Here is a 16620-nt window from a genome sequence, read left to right on the forward strand (position 1 = left end):
CTAGATTCTCTTCTTCCTCTTTTAATCTTCTCAACATATTTCGCCATTCACAGGCTTCCTCAGGATAATTTTCAAAGAATTTCCTGCTGCTTATATTTTCATCTTTTATTAATTCAATATTCCTGTGTAAAGATCTATACGTCCCACAGACGTACAGAAACAGATCCGTCCCCCGACTCTTAATCCTCAGCACATCTCAAGCGAGCTCTCAAAACCAACATTTCACCAAATGGCGTTACCATTTCTTGTATTTTACCACATCAAATTCTAATACCGGCTCCTACTATCCCTTCTAAACGCCGACATCAGTGCCTGATCCCAGAATCCTGCTGTAGGTTGTGCCCTGGAAGTAAGCACCTGTGAAACTGGCTATCCCCATTCCTACTATGGTCTCTGCCTGATAACTACTGCTTCTCAGCACTGCTGTATAATGACAGAGAGGGAAGAGGAAGGATTATTGTAGAGGGAATGAGGATCATCAATGCTGTATGCTCTAATCATTGCTGTATAATGATAGAGAAGAGGAAGAATTATTGTGGAGGGATGAGAATCATCGATGCTGTGTGTTCTAAGCACTACTGTATAGTGATAGAGGAGGAAGAGAGGGATTATTGTAGAGGGGACAAGAATCATCAGTGCTGTGTGATTTAAGCACTATTGTATAATTATAAAGGAGGGATTATTGTGAAGGGGATGGGGATCATCAATGCTGTGTACTCTAAACACAGCATTATGTATAATGATAGAGGAGGAAGAGAAGGGATTATTGTGGAGGGGGCAAGAATCATCAATGCTGTGTGATTTAAGCACTGTTGTATAATGAAAGAGCAAAAAGAGGAGGAATTATTGTGGTGAGGATGGAGGTTATCAATGCTGTATGCTCAGCACTGTTGTATAATGAGAGAGGAGGAATTATTGTGGAGGGAATGAGGATTATTGATGCTGCGATATAATGTGAGAAAGAAGGAACATTATTATTATGGAAAAGATGAGGATCATTCCAGGGCAGTGTCCTCCTCGGTGCCACCGTATAATGAGGGAGAGGAGAAGGAGGGATTATTGTGGAAAGGATGAGGATCATCAATGCTCTGTGCTTTTTCTGCCAGTAATTTACAAATAAAGCATTCAAATTCATGTAAGCTCATTGATGTACATTCACTAAGCTTTATTCACACATGCCCAGTGTCCCACACTCACACACTTGCTCTCTCTCTCACATGCTCAGTGTCCCACACTCACACACTTGCTCTGTCTCTCAAATGCTCAGTTACATACACACACTCACACACTTGCTCTCTCTCTTACATGCTCAGTGTTACACACTTACACACTTGCTCTCTCTCTCACATGCTCAGTGTCCCACACTCACACACTTGCTCTGTCTCTCAAATGCTCAGTTACATACACACACTCACACACTTGCTCTCTCTCTCACATGCTCAGTGTTACACACTTACACACTTGCTCTCTCTCTCACATGCTCAGTTACATACACACACATGCTTTCCTTTTGAAGCACAGCAGCAGATGCCTCTTTTTTTGGCTCATCAGACTTTTTTCTAGCCTCAGGCCCAGCTGCTTCTTCTCCTGATTTTGGGGAGGGAAGATTGATAGTGCTTCTTTCTGCTAACCGGCCACGCGTCTCCTCCTGCTCCAGAAAACCGAGGAAGGCCGAGTCTTCTTTCTGCGGCCTGCACCACACCGCACTGCCCCTTCTGTTCCCAGTTGGAGATGGGGGAAGCCAACGATGCTGATTACTGAGTCGCACCGTGCTTCTCCTGCTCCTGGCTGCTAGAGCGGAGGGGAGCCAATGTTTCAATTTGCAGTGCCTCACTGTTTTTCCTGCTATCAATTGAAGGAGAAAAGGCAATATTGATTTTTACGGCCATATGGGCCATGCCGCTTCTAACTGCAGGGCGGGATGAGGGGAGGAGAAGTGCTTGTGCAGGCTACCTGGGCAGCAGCGTTTTCCTGATCTGCCCTGAAGAGAGGGTGAACAGCAGGATCAGGCGCAGCAGCTCTTCAAAGCCTGGGAGGAAGAGCTCTAGCAGAAGGAGGGCAACGGCGCCCCTGAAACATGTTTATCAACACAGAGGGCAGCTGAGTGTGAGGCAGATAACAGAGCAGCATTCTGAGAGGGCCATTTTTCACCACATCAAAATTCTGCCGCCTGAAGTGGCCGCCTCACCCTGCCTCTTTATAGAAACACCCTAAGGGGTATGGTGTACTGTATGCTTCAAGAGAATAATATCATTGAACTCGATCAAATATTGTATAAAAAGGGGTCACAAGATAAATAAACAGATGAGAGAAAACACTTTCTCAACCGGAGAGTTACACAAGGTAGGTGACATTCATGCATTTATTTATTTATTTATTTATTTATTTTAAGTTTTTCTATACCGGCATTCGTGATAAATATCGCATCATGTCGGTTTACAATTAACAAGTGGATAGGGAACAAGAGGCAAAAAATAACATTGATCTTAGTAATAATAATAATAATAGATGAATAATAAACATGATCTGAGAACTCTGTACATGTGTACAGAATCGGAGAAATTTCATCGGGGATGTAATGGTCATTGAGAATTGTGGATGGAAACCGGAGTCACCCATAATGCCTTTGTGCCTCACTCCTTGCAAACACTTTTTCAAGTTGTTAATGTGGAGCTATCTTCTTCAGGGGCTACAAAAATTTCTCTAAGGATATGTCTAAAATCTACAGTAGAAGTGAGTGCTCATATTTAGTTTTCCGATCCACTAAAACACCAAACTCCCTTTCCTGATTCATGTTCACACTTATTTAGCTATATTGTGATTTTTGACAGACTTCTGCTTCTGCTGCCATAGGCCTTATTATTACATTATTGGCTTAATCATTTACAGTATGATTCTATTACTACCAATATGTATTTCACACATGGGTATGCCACATAATTGCCACATATTTAACAATACTGACACCTTCTCAGAAATCTAATGCTCAGAGATTTACCATAATAATGCAATGCATTAATATTTTATAGAATTTGGAAAAAAAAAAAAAGCTGTCTTTTTTTTTTTTTTGGCCAAGCAACAGCAATTTCTAGTTAGTCAGCCATGGCTGACGGAAGGCCTTTCTTGAATTTCTGCTGTACTGTGAAGCACAGAAAAAGAAATCCCAGAGTCCATTCAGCAGCTGCTCAGCACAGATATAGGCCCAAGAGGACCAGGAAAACTTAATGCATTACAGTCCTTTTGCAGGTCATAAGAAAACTCTCTGACAGCTTAGAATGACCCTGGCTATCCCCAAACTTTCCTGAAAATACACGCCACATGCAATTGAACATTTTCCAAAACGACATCAATACAGTTATGAATTCCCTGAAAGTTAGAAATCTTTTATTCTATTTGGTTAATTTATATATATATATACCAAAAAAAAACCCTACATTAAAAAATGTGGGAGACAACTAGCACTTTTGTGAGTTCAATAAAATATTTCAAAATGAAGTATTACTTAAAAAGAATCATTCCTTTATTGAAAACTTGATTACCTATCAAAATTACATTTAGTGAATTTTCAACATATCACAAAATACATGTACATTGAAATTTGCATGGAGTCCACTAAAGTATGTCCCTCAATTCTCTCCTACTTCTTCCCTAAACCTTACCCTAATCAGACCTTGTACATCCTGATCCCATTGATGTTAATTTAGGTCTTTGTTGGTGGATACACCTCTTATATCAAAAACCTTGTGTATGTTTCTTAAATGGTAATCCTATATACATTCAATAAATATATATCCTTGGTGTATTCCGTTCAACCAGTTCTATTGTTCATCCCGACAAGGACCTCGTTTCGCCACTGCTGGCTTCTTCAGGGGAATACTCTTTTTAGACCAAACATCAACAGATACCCATGGCTCCCACCACTCGTATCTACAATACATGAAACAATATTAAAAAAGAGAAAAACAAATTTATCTCATACTCTAATGCCCTTGTATACTATTTCATCATGTTTATCCAGTTGACCCAAACTCTTATGTAAAACATTAAATATGTTCAAATATTAATTTATGATGCCTAAATGATAATGAATCAACACTATAATTTATAAAAACCTTATCCTGAGTCCCACTCCTACCTAAACTTGAAGGAGAGGACTCAGACAAAGCACACTCAATTCACTCCGGCTCAATGGCTCCCATCATTCATTGTGAAAAAACTCCCGAATGTGAATGTGATCCTGTAAAATGATTCAGACAAAAATTTTTATTTAAACCTTCACTTTAAACTAAGTTCTAATAAAAAAACTCTCAAAAATTGATTAAATATACATTTCTAAGTCAGGTGCTCCCACAATGAAACCATTATTACTTTACCTCTCCACTCCGTCAGAAACCCGGCTCCATTTGCATTAACCATGAGTTTCACTTCCTGGATCTCCTCGTCTTACACCACACCTACAAAGACCACAGAGTTTGTATCCGCGCTTTTCTGAGGATTCACTACCTTCAATATACGAAACCTTTCTTGATGTTATACCTTTTTCAAATAGTAACTGCTTTCAAAAGGAACTGTGAGCAGAGATTAAATAGCAGAGCTAGTGATGTCATGCAGTGGTGACGCCCACGAGGTTCCCGCCATGATGCACGTAAAGGACGGGGCTGCACACGCGCATGTGCCCTAGGTAACTCCTGGAGAAAGATGGCGAATGCAATCACCCATGCTGGACCGGGGAAGCTGGAGGGTACGGTGAGGAGAAGTGGAAGCAGCCATCTTCCCAAAATGAACTGAGTCAGTGTTGCATCCGTCAGTCGCAGATGGCTGCGACCGCTTTGCCTCACCTCTCTTCTATCCTTTTCCTCCTCCCTTAGAAGGCTGGCTGCCTCCACTGCTGATTGCCGAAACCCTCGGCGTCTCCGAGATAGCATGGGCATCCCCGTCCACCATGCTTCTTCCTGAGATCTCCTAGGGCACGCGCACGCATGCTACCTACGCTTTTGAATACGTCATGGCGGGAGCCTCGGGGGCGTCTCCACCGCATGACATCAGTACCTCCGGTTATTTAAACCTCAGCTCCGCTCCAATACAAAGAGTTAGCAAGGACTTTGGTTTTGCTACTCTGACCGTTTCTAAGCTGCTCGCTTGGATTCCTCACTACCCTTCGGGGTATCTCACTCCTATGGAAGTTCTTGGTACCTGCTCCCTGGGGGCCTCTTGCTTCTACCTGCCCTTCGGGGTTCAACTGCCTAACCTAAGGACATCTGCTCCTCGGGGGTCCTGTCTGCTTTCTTTCACGAACCCTCGGCACTCCTAGGTACTTGCTCCTCGAGGGCCTATTCTGCTCAGGGTATCCTGCAAATCGGACCACGGGTCCTTCTCTTCATTCTACTACCAAAGGAAGTTTATCAGTACTGCTACTCTGTATCACTATGCTCCAGCTCTTCCTATTCCACCCTTCAGGTTCACGGCCTATCCCACGCTGCGGAACACAACCGGACCTTTGCTACATCTGGGTGAGACCATCTACTACAGAGACTGTCTGAGCTTACTGTGATATCTCTGGTCTACAGTACTGTCCATTCCTTGGGCAAGCTTCAACAGCAGTATAATAAAGTCTTCTTTCCTCAGTGTCTGCTTACTAAGAGTCTAGCCTAACACTGTGGTTCCCCATGGGGCCCCTCCCCGTGGGATGAGTCATCACCACTTTGACTAAGAGTCCACAAATATGCCACAAACACAACATTCAGGTAGAAAAAAGGTGAGCAATAGAGGGCGCAGCCGACTGTGTCCAACGGGCGCAACAATTCATATCTCAAGTTTTGTCCAGGTAAGTAAAAGAGTTAGACATATTCTTGGAATATCAACCTCTCAGTTTCACTTTAAGGAGAATTTACAAATACAAAATATACAATAGAATTGTGACTCTATTGGGTACAGCATAAGAAAATAGGCAAGCAATTTACAATTATTTCTAAAATTGACTTACTTTTAAGCATAACATTTGTGAAAAACCCCATTAGTTGATCTGCATTTTGAAGCTATTTATTTTGTCTTGTTTACTATTGTAGGGAGATACCAGAAGTTTATCAAATTCGCTCAGTAAACAAAGGTCCTGAGACAAACATCCAGGTGTGTATAAAAACAGTTCAGATCTGCATCAGAGCCCACATCTGCCTGGAGTCAAGAACAACCAATCCAAGAAGGGGGGCTTATCAGACAGGTTGGCTCACAGGTATGCTCTGCCACTGCCAGGGCAGCTCACTGGTCAAGATATCATAAGACTGAGATCACGCGCCCTGGTCAGGAGTTGCCATGTGGCAGGAGCATCACAGTTAGTGGGGGTGGGGAGGTCTAGTAGTCTGAAATGAAGAAGTGACCCCCTTTTTTGTGCTTCTATTTGACTATGTATGAGTATTTACATATTCATGTACTGGACTATAAAAGCAGCAGAGGTGAGGAGTTCAGGGAGGTGGCCAGCAGAAAAAGATGACCATGAACACTTGAAGATGACACCCGAGACATCATTCCTGCCCGTTCTTACAGCCCAGCAGACAAGCTTCAGGATTCCAGAGAACACAGCACAGCATGGAAGGAGCTGCAACATCTCCCAGCTCTGCAAACCAGATATCTATAATGGAGAGTAGGGATGTGAATCGTTTTTTGACGATTTAAAAAAATCGTCCGATATTTTTTAAATCGTCAAAAATCGGTACAGTGCGCAATACAATAGAAATTTTCACGATTTATCGTGAAAATTCATTACTCCCATTAGTGTCCAATAACAGGAGTTATTTGGGGGGAGGGTGGGAAAACCGGCACACCAAAACAACCCATAAACCCACCCCGACCCTATAAAACAAATCCCTTACCTTCCCCCACCCCCCCTCGAACCCCCCCAAAACCTTTTACGAGTACCTGGTGGTCCAGTGGGGGCGCAGGGACCGATCTCCCGCTCTCGGGCTATCGGCGCCATTTTGACTGCCACTCAAAAATGGCGCCGATGGCCCGATTAAAAAAAACCCACCTGACCCTTTAAAGATGACCCCTTAACTTCTCCCACCCTCCCGATCCCCCCAAAACATTTTTAAATTACCTGGTGCTCTAGTGGTGATCCCGGGAGCGATCTCCCGTTCTCAGGCCATCGGCTGCCACTCATAAAGATGACGCCGATGGCCCTTTGCCCTTACCATGTGACAGGGTATCTGTGCCATTGGCCGGCCCCTGTCACATGGTAGGAGCACTGGATGGCCAGCGCCATCTTTAAAGATGATGCCATCATTGTAAAGATGGCTGGCACCATCTTTAAAGATGGCTGCCACCATCGTAAATATGGACGCCGCCATCTTTAAAGATGGCACCGGCCATTCAGTGCTTCTACCATGTGACAGGGGCCGGCCAATGGCACGGATACCCTGTCATATGGTAAGGGCAAAGGGCCATCGGCGCCATCTTTATGAGTGGCAGCCGACGGCCTGAGAACGGGAGATCGCTCCCGGGACCACCACTAGACCACCAGGTAATTTTAAAATGTTTTGGGGGGATCGGGAGGGTGGGGGAAGCTAAGGGGTCATTTTCAAAGGGTCGGGTGGGTTTTTTTTTTATTGGGCCATCGGCTCCATTTTTGAGTGGCAGCCAAAATGGCGCCGATGGATCGAGAGCAAGAGATCGGTCCCCGCGCCCCCACTGGACCACCAGGTACTCGTAAAAAGTTTTGGGGGGGTTTGGGAGGGTGGGGGAAGGTAAGGGATTTGTTTTATAGGGTCGGGGTGGGTTTAGGGGTTTTTTTGGTGTGCCGGTTTTCCCCGCCCTCCCCCCTCCCCTGATTTATGATTGTTCACGATAAATCGGGGGAATTTCTATTGTATCGCGACTCTTAACGATTTTTGACGATTTAAAATATATCTGACGATTGTTTTAAATCGTCAAAAAACTATTCACATCCCTAGTTACCATACTGGCTCAGACCAAGGGTCCATCAAGCCCAGCATCCTGATCTAACAGTGGCCAATCCAGGCTATAAGTACTTGGCAAGTACACAAACACTAAGTAGATCCCATGCTACTGATGCCAGTAAAGGCAGTGGCTATTCCTTAAGTCAACTTGATTAATAGCAGTTAATGGACTTCTCCACCAACAATTTATTCAACCCTTTTTTAAACCCAGCTATACTAACTGTATTAACCACATCCTCTGGCAGCAAATTCCAGAGCTTAATTGTACATTGAGTGAAAAAGAATATTTTCAGATTAGTTTTACATGTGCTACTTGCTAACTTAATGGAGTGCCCCCTAATCCTTTTATTATCCAAAAGAGTAAATAACTGATTCACATTTATCCATTCTAGACTTCTCATGTTTTTAAAGACCTCTATAATACTTGAAGCCAATGAAGTGAGTTGTGCCTATAATTTGCAACTCCTTCATGAGCTGCCCTGGTTTGCATTAAGACTTCCCTTGGTTAAATCCATGTTGGCTATGTCCCATCAAACCATGTCCATGTAAATGTTTTGTGATTTTATTCTTTATAACAGTTTCCATGATTTTTCCTGGTACTGAAGTCAGGCTCACCAGTCTATAGTTTCTCGAATGTTTGATATACTCTAGACATACATTATGTGAATGTTCCATATTTTTAGTTAAATGTTGATGAATTGTGATAATTTGTATGTTGCTATATTTTGAATGGTGTGAATGAGGGATGGATGTAAGGTTAAATTATGATGTATAATATAACATATTTTGTTGTGATATGAAAAGTATTGGCATATTAAATAAATCTAAATTTTTCTAAGCATTTCTTACATATTATTTCAATTGATAGGACACTGATTGTGTGATTACCCTAGTTTTTCTAAATTGATTTTATATGCATTTGACTTACATAACAGGTTATTCATAACATTGCTGTCCTTCGGTTTCTATGTTAGATGCATCAGTCACTTCTCTAACCTTTCAGTGGAAAGGCTGAAATTGTTTACCGCAGCAGTTCCTTTCACTATGATCACATCACTATGGAGATAATGTGGTTATATTTGCATGCATTCCACTGATTAATTCTAAAGACTGTTTTTTTTATCCTAAAATATTTCTATACTTTATTTTCATACAAAGAGGTCATGCCTTGCCAGAGAGGTTAAATGTAAAAGTCAGCAATATTTGGCAGAGATTTATGAACAGATAGATATGATTCAGTGCAGCTTTCAGACTGATTCAATAAAGGATGTCATGGGACTCGTATGATATTATGCACATATTCCACTAAATTAAAGTAATGCATTAGACTGCAGCTTTAGGGTTTAATTTAAAAACATGATTCAGATTCAGGCAGCAACCTTTAAAATATTGTCAGATGTATTATTGTATTTATGCCATTTTTTATGTAGATGGAAGAATAGATTAAAAATAAATTTAACCCAAATAATGGTGGTGTTTTATTTATGTTCACTTATGTGGGTGGGGGAGGGGAATAAAAATACATTTAAAGAGGATTGTATTGCATTTTTTTAAAAACTATTTATTAAAGATTCAGCACAAAATGCTTCTTTGGGTTTAATTCAGCAGATTTTTTTATTCACCTTACAGTAGGTAGATATAAAGACTATTAGAGTATAAAATAATATAAAGGTTTTGCATTGTATTTTGTTTTGTCAGACTGATTATGGACTCCATAGCAGTTTTTGTAACCCATTGTTGAACGATATAATTGTTTGTCTTTTCTACTATTTATTTCCCTCTAGTAGTTTGGCTACGAAGTTTGGCTACAGTAACAAATATGCTAGCTTCATGGTTCATAATTGTGAACTATCTACAGGACTCTTTACATACTGTGATACCATTGAATTGCCAATAAAATGATGTAATAGATGAGTTTTCAAGACCTTGTAGAACTCTTCTGCAGATCAGCCTGCGATGTCTCAAAGGTTCATGAACTACATCTTCTTTGGATGAAAATGCCCAGCTAGCTGCAAAGTCTTTGGGTATTTTGTAGTTAAATATATATACCTACTTTTGTAGTTAAGTATATAGCTACTTTCTCATTGGGCAAACTTTGGATAGAAAATCACACTCACACATACACACACCCACACCCACATATATAAATATAATAATACTATATATATATATATATATATGTATATAACTTTTTATTTATTTATTGCAATTTGTAATTAAACACAAGACAACTTGTCACAAAAATTCTGGGCCTACAAATATGAAAAAAATCAAACATTATAAAGAGAAAAGAAAACAAATCCATATTCACTATGACACAATATCAAAAGAAAAAGAGACAAAATGAAAGGAAGCAAACTAAAACAGGAAAAAGAAAAAAAGAAAATATGAAAAGACAGCATCAGCTAAATATCGATATGATAACCCTTTAGTTAGTGGTAGATACCGAAGATTTACAAGGATCAGGAAAAATCTCAGCCAAGTAGGCTCAGGATACACATATCTGACATCATGCAATTTCAAAATATATTTGCATGGATATTGAACAATAAATTGTGCACCAATTGGCCTGAACCTCTTGGCGCATAGGCAAAAATGTTTTCCGACGATCTTGCAATGATCTTGTGACATCTGGATAAATCCATATTTTTGTCCATAAAACAATGTAGATCTATTATGAAAAAATAATTTCATAACCACACCTTGAACCTATTTGAGTGATTTTCTGGAAAGTTCTACCTCCATAACATCTGCACTTTCCAGAAAATCAGTCAAATTAGAGCCAATTCCTACCCCACTTACATTCCCTGGGGCCATATCAATTGAAACCCCTTTCTTTTCAACTGGCAAAAAATAAGTTTTGGCAATTGGTGGGATTGCCTTCAAAGAAATTTTTACAAATTTCTAGCAAGGAAATATCATCCAAAAGTGGAAAATTCAGCACGCTAAGGTTTAAATATCTGATGCAATTCTCCAGATTCTCTACCTTGATAGCTTGAATCAAACCATCTTGTACCAAATTCAACTGAGTGTTCTTAACTCCTGTAACCCATTTTTCCAGGTCATCTAGCTTTTCTTTATGAATGATAGCCATGGACTCTGCTGATAAATATCAGTAGTCTGTGATGTCATAGAAGAGATAAATTTCTCTAAAGAGACCAATGCCACCCAGAGTCCAAATTAATTATTTCAGGTTTAACCAGTACGCTCTGGTGTCCTGAAGACGCTAACTCTCTAGTGCTAGGCTTTCGCTACAAACTGCTGTTCCTAGCGAGTTCCCCACTGATGTTAGGAATCAAAGTTAGGAAGAGAGAAAGATCAGTCTCCAACATGATCTGTTGTTCTCTCAGCAGAGAAACATTTGCCAAACTTCCTGGCTCTACTCTCATGATTTCTGAAGGGAAAGTCACCCCAGTTACAGCTGTTGACATCACCTGCACCCTTGTGTTGTTCAACAGCAGTGCTTCTCCCAGTACAATGTTACACTGTGGCAGGGAAGGAGTCATGGGAGCACTGAGATTCTGCATAGTCTCAAGGTCCGACAATGATATTGCTCACTTCCCAGCATCCACCACCAAGGACAGATCCAGAGGAATCGCTAATGCGGGGGTAAGGAAACTCATGATCTCCTGCTGACTCAGGCTATTTGAGAGGGTCGCTGGCAAATCACCCCTTAATCTTCCCTTCCTTTTAGTATGAGGCATTTTCAAATGTGGCAAACAATTAAGCAGGAATAGAGCTTGCGTATTTTAAAATCATATTTATGTGCACCAAGGCTGATATTCAGCTAAGGAGCTGATTTACTATACTTTTTACGCATAGACACAGGAGGTAATTTTAAAAGGAGTTACCTGTGTAAATTTAAAAAATCCATTCACATGCATAAAGTGCACTTACCTATGAATATCCTATGGACAATTCAGTAACATATATTGTAGCGATTTTCAAAAGCCCACTTATATGAGTAAATTGCATTTACATGTGTAAAATCCAATTTAAGGACAGTAACTTTCAAAGGGGCATGGATGCACATTTATGCATGTATGTTGGCGCACATGCAGGAATGTAGCAATTTTATAACATACACACACATACATGCATATGTTATAAAATAGCCTGCACGTGACTATGCGTGCACTCTATTTTGCAACAGGGTGTACACAGTCATGCACATCCGGGTATGAGCCGTGGGAGAATTTTCTAAGCAGTGTGCATTCACACCATGACCAGTTTCACCAGTTCATCCACCAGTTCACCCAGTGTAGAGCTAGGTCCTCCAAGCCACCCTGATTTAAGCCTGTCCTCCCCACAGTTACCTCAGACTCTTTAAACCACTCAGGGATGGCTGGCTTTTTTTTTTTTTTTTTTTTTGGGGGGGGGTTCAACTTACACCTCCTCCATAGTGGAAGTAAAGTTACGTGACACTGGACCTGGGCATTCACCCATGCATGTAAGTATTTGCACGCACATCTCTTGACCCAGCCCTGCAGTGCTTATGCCCCCACCAAAAACATGCCCACACCATGCCCCTTTTTGAATTGAAATAAGATATTAGCACATCGGGAGATGCGTGGGCATGGAGGCAGCTTTTAAAATCTGCTGAGTGCATGCATGTCCTGATTTTGGTGCATGCTGGGCTTTTAAAATTCTCCTTTAAGCACTGTAAATGCTTTTTAAAATCAGGCCCCAAGAGTGAAAAAAAAGCTTTAGTGAATCAGACTTTAAGTTTGGACCTAGCTGGCTAAATGGCGGGATTTGAAAATATCACAGTGCTGACCAACTCCAAGTGGATATATTGAAGTGAACATTTTGAAAACATGACTGGTGTTTCCCAAGGATTTGGGTTGAGAAGCACTGCTCTAGCGCAGGGGTTCTCAACCCACTTCTTGGGACACAACTAGTCAGTCAGGTATTCAGAATATCTGCAATGAATATGAATGAGACAGATTTGCATTCACTGTCTCCACTGTAGAAAATCTATCTCATGCATATTCATAGTGAATGTCTTGAACTTGACTGGCTACTTCGCAAAACTGTGAGCCCAGCCCACTTGGCCAAAAATCCCGCCCCAATATCCTCCCCTTTTTCTCATTTGCATCGCACCATGCGTTATGGTGCTTTCGCACACATTAATGGCGTTTTTGCATGCGCTAAGGCATTTTTCGCATGCAAAAATGCCTTATCATATGCGAAAATGCCATATAGCACTTTGATAAATGACCCCCTTAGCCAGATAAACTTATCCAGCTCACTTTGGAGGAATATTTATGAATATATGATCCAGCTAACTCTGAATATCAGTTACCCAGATAACTTATCCAGCTAACCTAACTCCCCCCCAGAAATGCCTCCAGAATGCCCCCATGTTATCTGGCCAAATTTTAGCTGGATAATGCATTATCCATCTAAAGTTTAACTGGAAAAGTAATTAAAATATCCAAAACTAAGCATTAAGCTTGATAACTTGCAAGTTATCCAGCTAAATATTTCTGAATACGGGCCGCTTTTGTTTTATATAAATTATCTGTAAACAAATTAGGGTCAGATTTATCCAAAGTTTTATCCCACAGACATAGAAAATGCTGTTTAGTAAGTTGGAGGGTAAATTGCAGATATAAATAGAAAGCAAATCAAGTTTATCCCAGATTTATGTTCAATATGTTTTTCTTGAGTGATCCAGAAAACAAGACAAAAATACAACATGTATATCCAGGGTAAGAAATACAATACAGCAATGCCAAGAGAGCTTTATACAAAACTCTTACCCATGGTGGTAACTACCACTACAAACTTTTCTCCCCTTACGATCAATACCAGATTTATTAAAATCAGAATGAAGTGCAAAACATATGGAAGGCAGTGGATTATAGGAACATGCACAATACTGAGAGAAGTAAAGGAAAGCACTGGTGTAAAGCATGGAAAAAAATACAAGGAATTCATCTGGCCAGAGAGACTCATGAGATATCTAACAGAACACAGAGATCAGTACTAAAAGATTGGCAAGAAGAATGACATAAAAAAATAGAATGTGGAATAAAATACATACAGATATATTTGTAACATGGGCTAATAAGTTACATATACATTTCCTATTCTTCATAGAAAATGGGTGTATTATTGTCATTCTCCCCAATTGTACTGCCTGTGATGATATCAAAGAAGTCAATGCCAGAGAAGGCATTTATAAATGCTAAGAATGAAAGAAAAACACTGGAGACAAAAGTTGTTTTGGTGAACCAATTGAGATAGACCTTGAAAATGAATAATGATGGAATGTTAACTGAAAAAGTCTGTAAAACTCAGAAATCTTGTAATATTGTAAAACATTTTCACCTCTATATTCCTGTCAGTGATTGGAATAAATGCTTCTGAACGACAAGAGAAATCTCTCTAGCTCTACAGCATCCTCAAAGAAATCAAATTATAATCACTGCATCCTGAATCGAATCCATAAAAACCAAGTCTGGTTTGTATTGGGTAGGCACTCAGTGCTGAATACAAGGTATCTGATTGCAGTGCGCTTAATGCAGTTTATAAAAAGAATCATAAAACAGCAGTGATTATTAGGACGAATGCTGAGAAAGCATTTAATATGATCTCATGAGACTACCTATTATGGACTTTGCAATTGTATTAAGAACTCTGCAGTAATATTAACGATAATTTCCTTCACTGGAAACACCTTTTATATAACTCCCCAAGAACATGCAAACTAACAAATAATCTTAGTTGGCGGTTTTCTAATTGAACAGAGGAACAAGTCAGGCGTATCTTTTTTTACCGCTTCTTATGTTATCTATAGAACCACTAGCTATCAAAATTAGGAAGAACAAGACATTTAAAAGGTTAGAGATAGGCAAACTGGAGGAGAAGCCAGCCGACGTTGCTTTTGGCGAACTTATTTTGTAGGGATGTGCAGGCCACAAAATGTTGTGTCATGTCATTTGGTAGTACACAACATACATAAGAAGAGGAATACAATAAATTGCATCAATGTTTTATTTGCATTTTATAAACCTATCTAACATTAAAAACTATCTAACACACTCATACTATACTCATGCACTCACATTTAAAAACAAACATCTTCAAAAAACATGAAAATCAGAAATATTATCAAATAATTCACTTGTAATATAAAGTGCAAATGCTCACATCATATTTTAAACATTATACAATAAATCAACCAACGAAGTCAGTCCTCAACGTATCCAACAAAGATCTTCGTTTCGCCAAGCTTATCTTAATGGCTTCATCAGGGATAGGACTGGTTTGAATGAATAACAGCTATCATCTCAAAATGTTAATGAGTGACACAACTGTAGAGCTTCGAAACTTCAATTTCTTAACAAGTTTTCCAACATGCGATCTACAAACCAAATCACATTATTTATCACATATCCCAAAAAAGGACTCAATAATATTCAACAATGAAATAAAGCATAAATTCACCACCTAATTAATTTAATTCATTTTAACGGAAGGACCGAAATATAAATGCACTACTCACACATTAGAATAATTGCCACAAGTTTGTATAATACATTTATACTGACCTAAAGACAGAAAAAAGACAGAAAAAAGACAGAAAAAAGACAGGAAAAAACCGCAACAGCGCAAAAGTAAATCCCCACTGTCTTATACACAATAATACAATGGGTAAACTAAAGAATACCCACCAAACTTCAAAATGTGTTCGATACGAGGTACCTTCAAGGAAGATTCAAAAATCATTCATCTCTCAACTCACTCTAAAGTTCAACCCGTTCTAATATACAAAAATAAAAAAATAATAAAAGGAAAAATCAAGTCATGAAACAGTTATCCTAATGAATCTCAACATTAATTCCATGTTAAAGTAAAAAGCAGGTAAAGAGCAAGTGGAAAAAATCAGGTAAAAAAATCATACCTCTAACGGGGACACTTCCACGTAACACTTAAATTTAATGTGTCACCATTCATAAGCCTCTTAGACATTATAACACTAAAGAAAAATAAGAAAAAAGAAAAAATGACAATGAGAAAGTGGACTGCCGTTCAACAATGCACAGCAACGCGTTCTCTTAACTGACACCTACCCGGAAATGACGTCTGTTCCATGTTTGAAATAGAGTGGGGAACACTAGTGTGTTCTTCCTTTATATCAATGCACTCATCCTAATTTAAAGGGGCCCACAACATCACCAAAACGCACTCCACTCAACCGGTCCGTTAAGACCGTGAGGGCTCGTAGTTTTCCATTTGAAAATAAAACTTTGTTCGGCACGTAACAACGCAGCAGATAAATCTCCACCATTTTTTAACGACACTTGTTTAATAACAAAAAATGTTATGTCTTCCCAAGAATGTTCAGCTTCCCGCCAGTGGTCAACCAAAGGAGCATGTTCCCTTAGGACCTTAATACGGCTACGGTGTTCAATAATGCGCGTTCGTACCGATCTGCAAGTTTGTCCCACATACATTAAGCCACAAGGGCATTGAATAATGTATACTACCCCACTACTATCACATGAAAATAACCCGGGTAAAGTGTATCTATAATCAGTGTTGGGAGGAAAAAAACTTTTGCAATGAATCACATGCTGACAAACGGAACAGGATCCACAAGAGACCTGGCCTTGCAGCCGATTATTTTCAATAGTCTTAATGGTGGAACCCTTTAATCTGT

The 16620-nt window shown here is 39.8% G+C and overlaps 1 long non-coding RNA gene across 1 annotated transcript; it reads right to left on the bottom strand.

Moving 5' to 3' along the window:
• Positions 1-15068: 15068 nt before the first annotated feature.
• LOC115088820 lies at positions 15069-15955 on the bottom strand. The gene is made up of 3 exons (XR_003855910.1): positions 15862-15955; positions 15632-15720; positions 15069-15321 (listed from the first exon to the last, which is right to left on the bottom strand). It is a non-coding gene; the product is annotated as an uncharacterized LOC115088820 (long non-coding RNA).
• Positions 15956-16620: the final 665 nt, after the last annotated feature.

This window comes from Rhinatrema bivittatum, chromosome 3 (genome assembly GCF_901001135.1).
Source record: "Rhinatrema bivittatum chromosome 3, aRhiBiv1.1, whole genome shotgun sequence".
NCBI lineage: Eukaryota > Metazoa > Chordata > Amphibia > Gymnophiona > Rhinatrematidae > Rhinatrema > Rhinatrema bivittatum.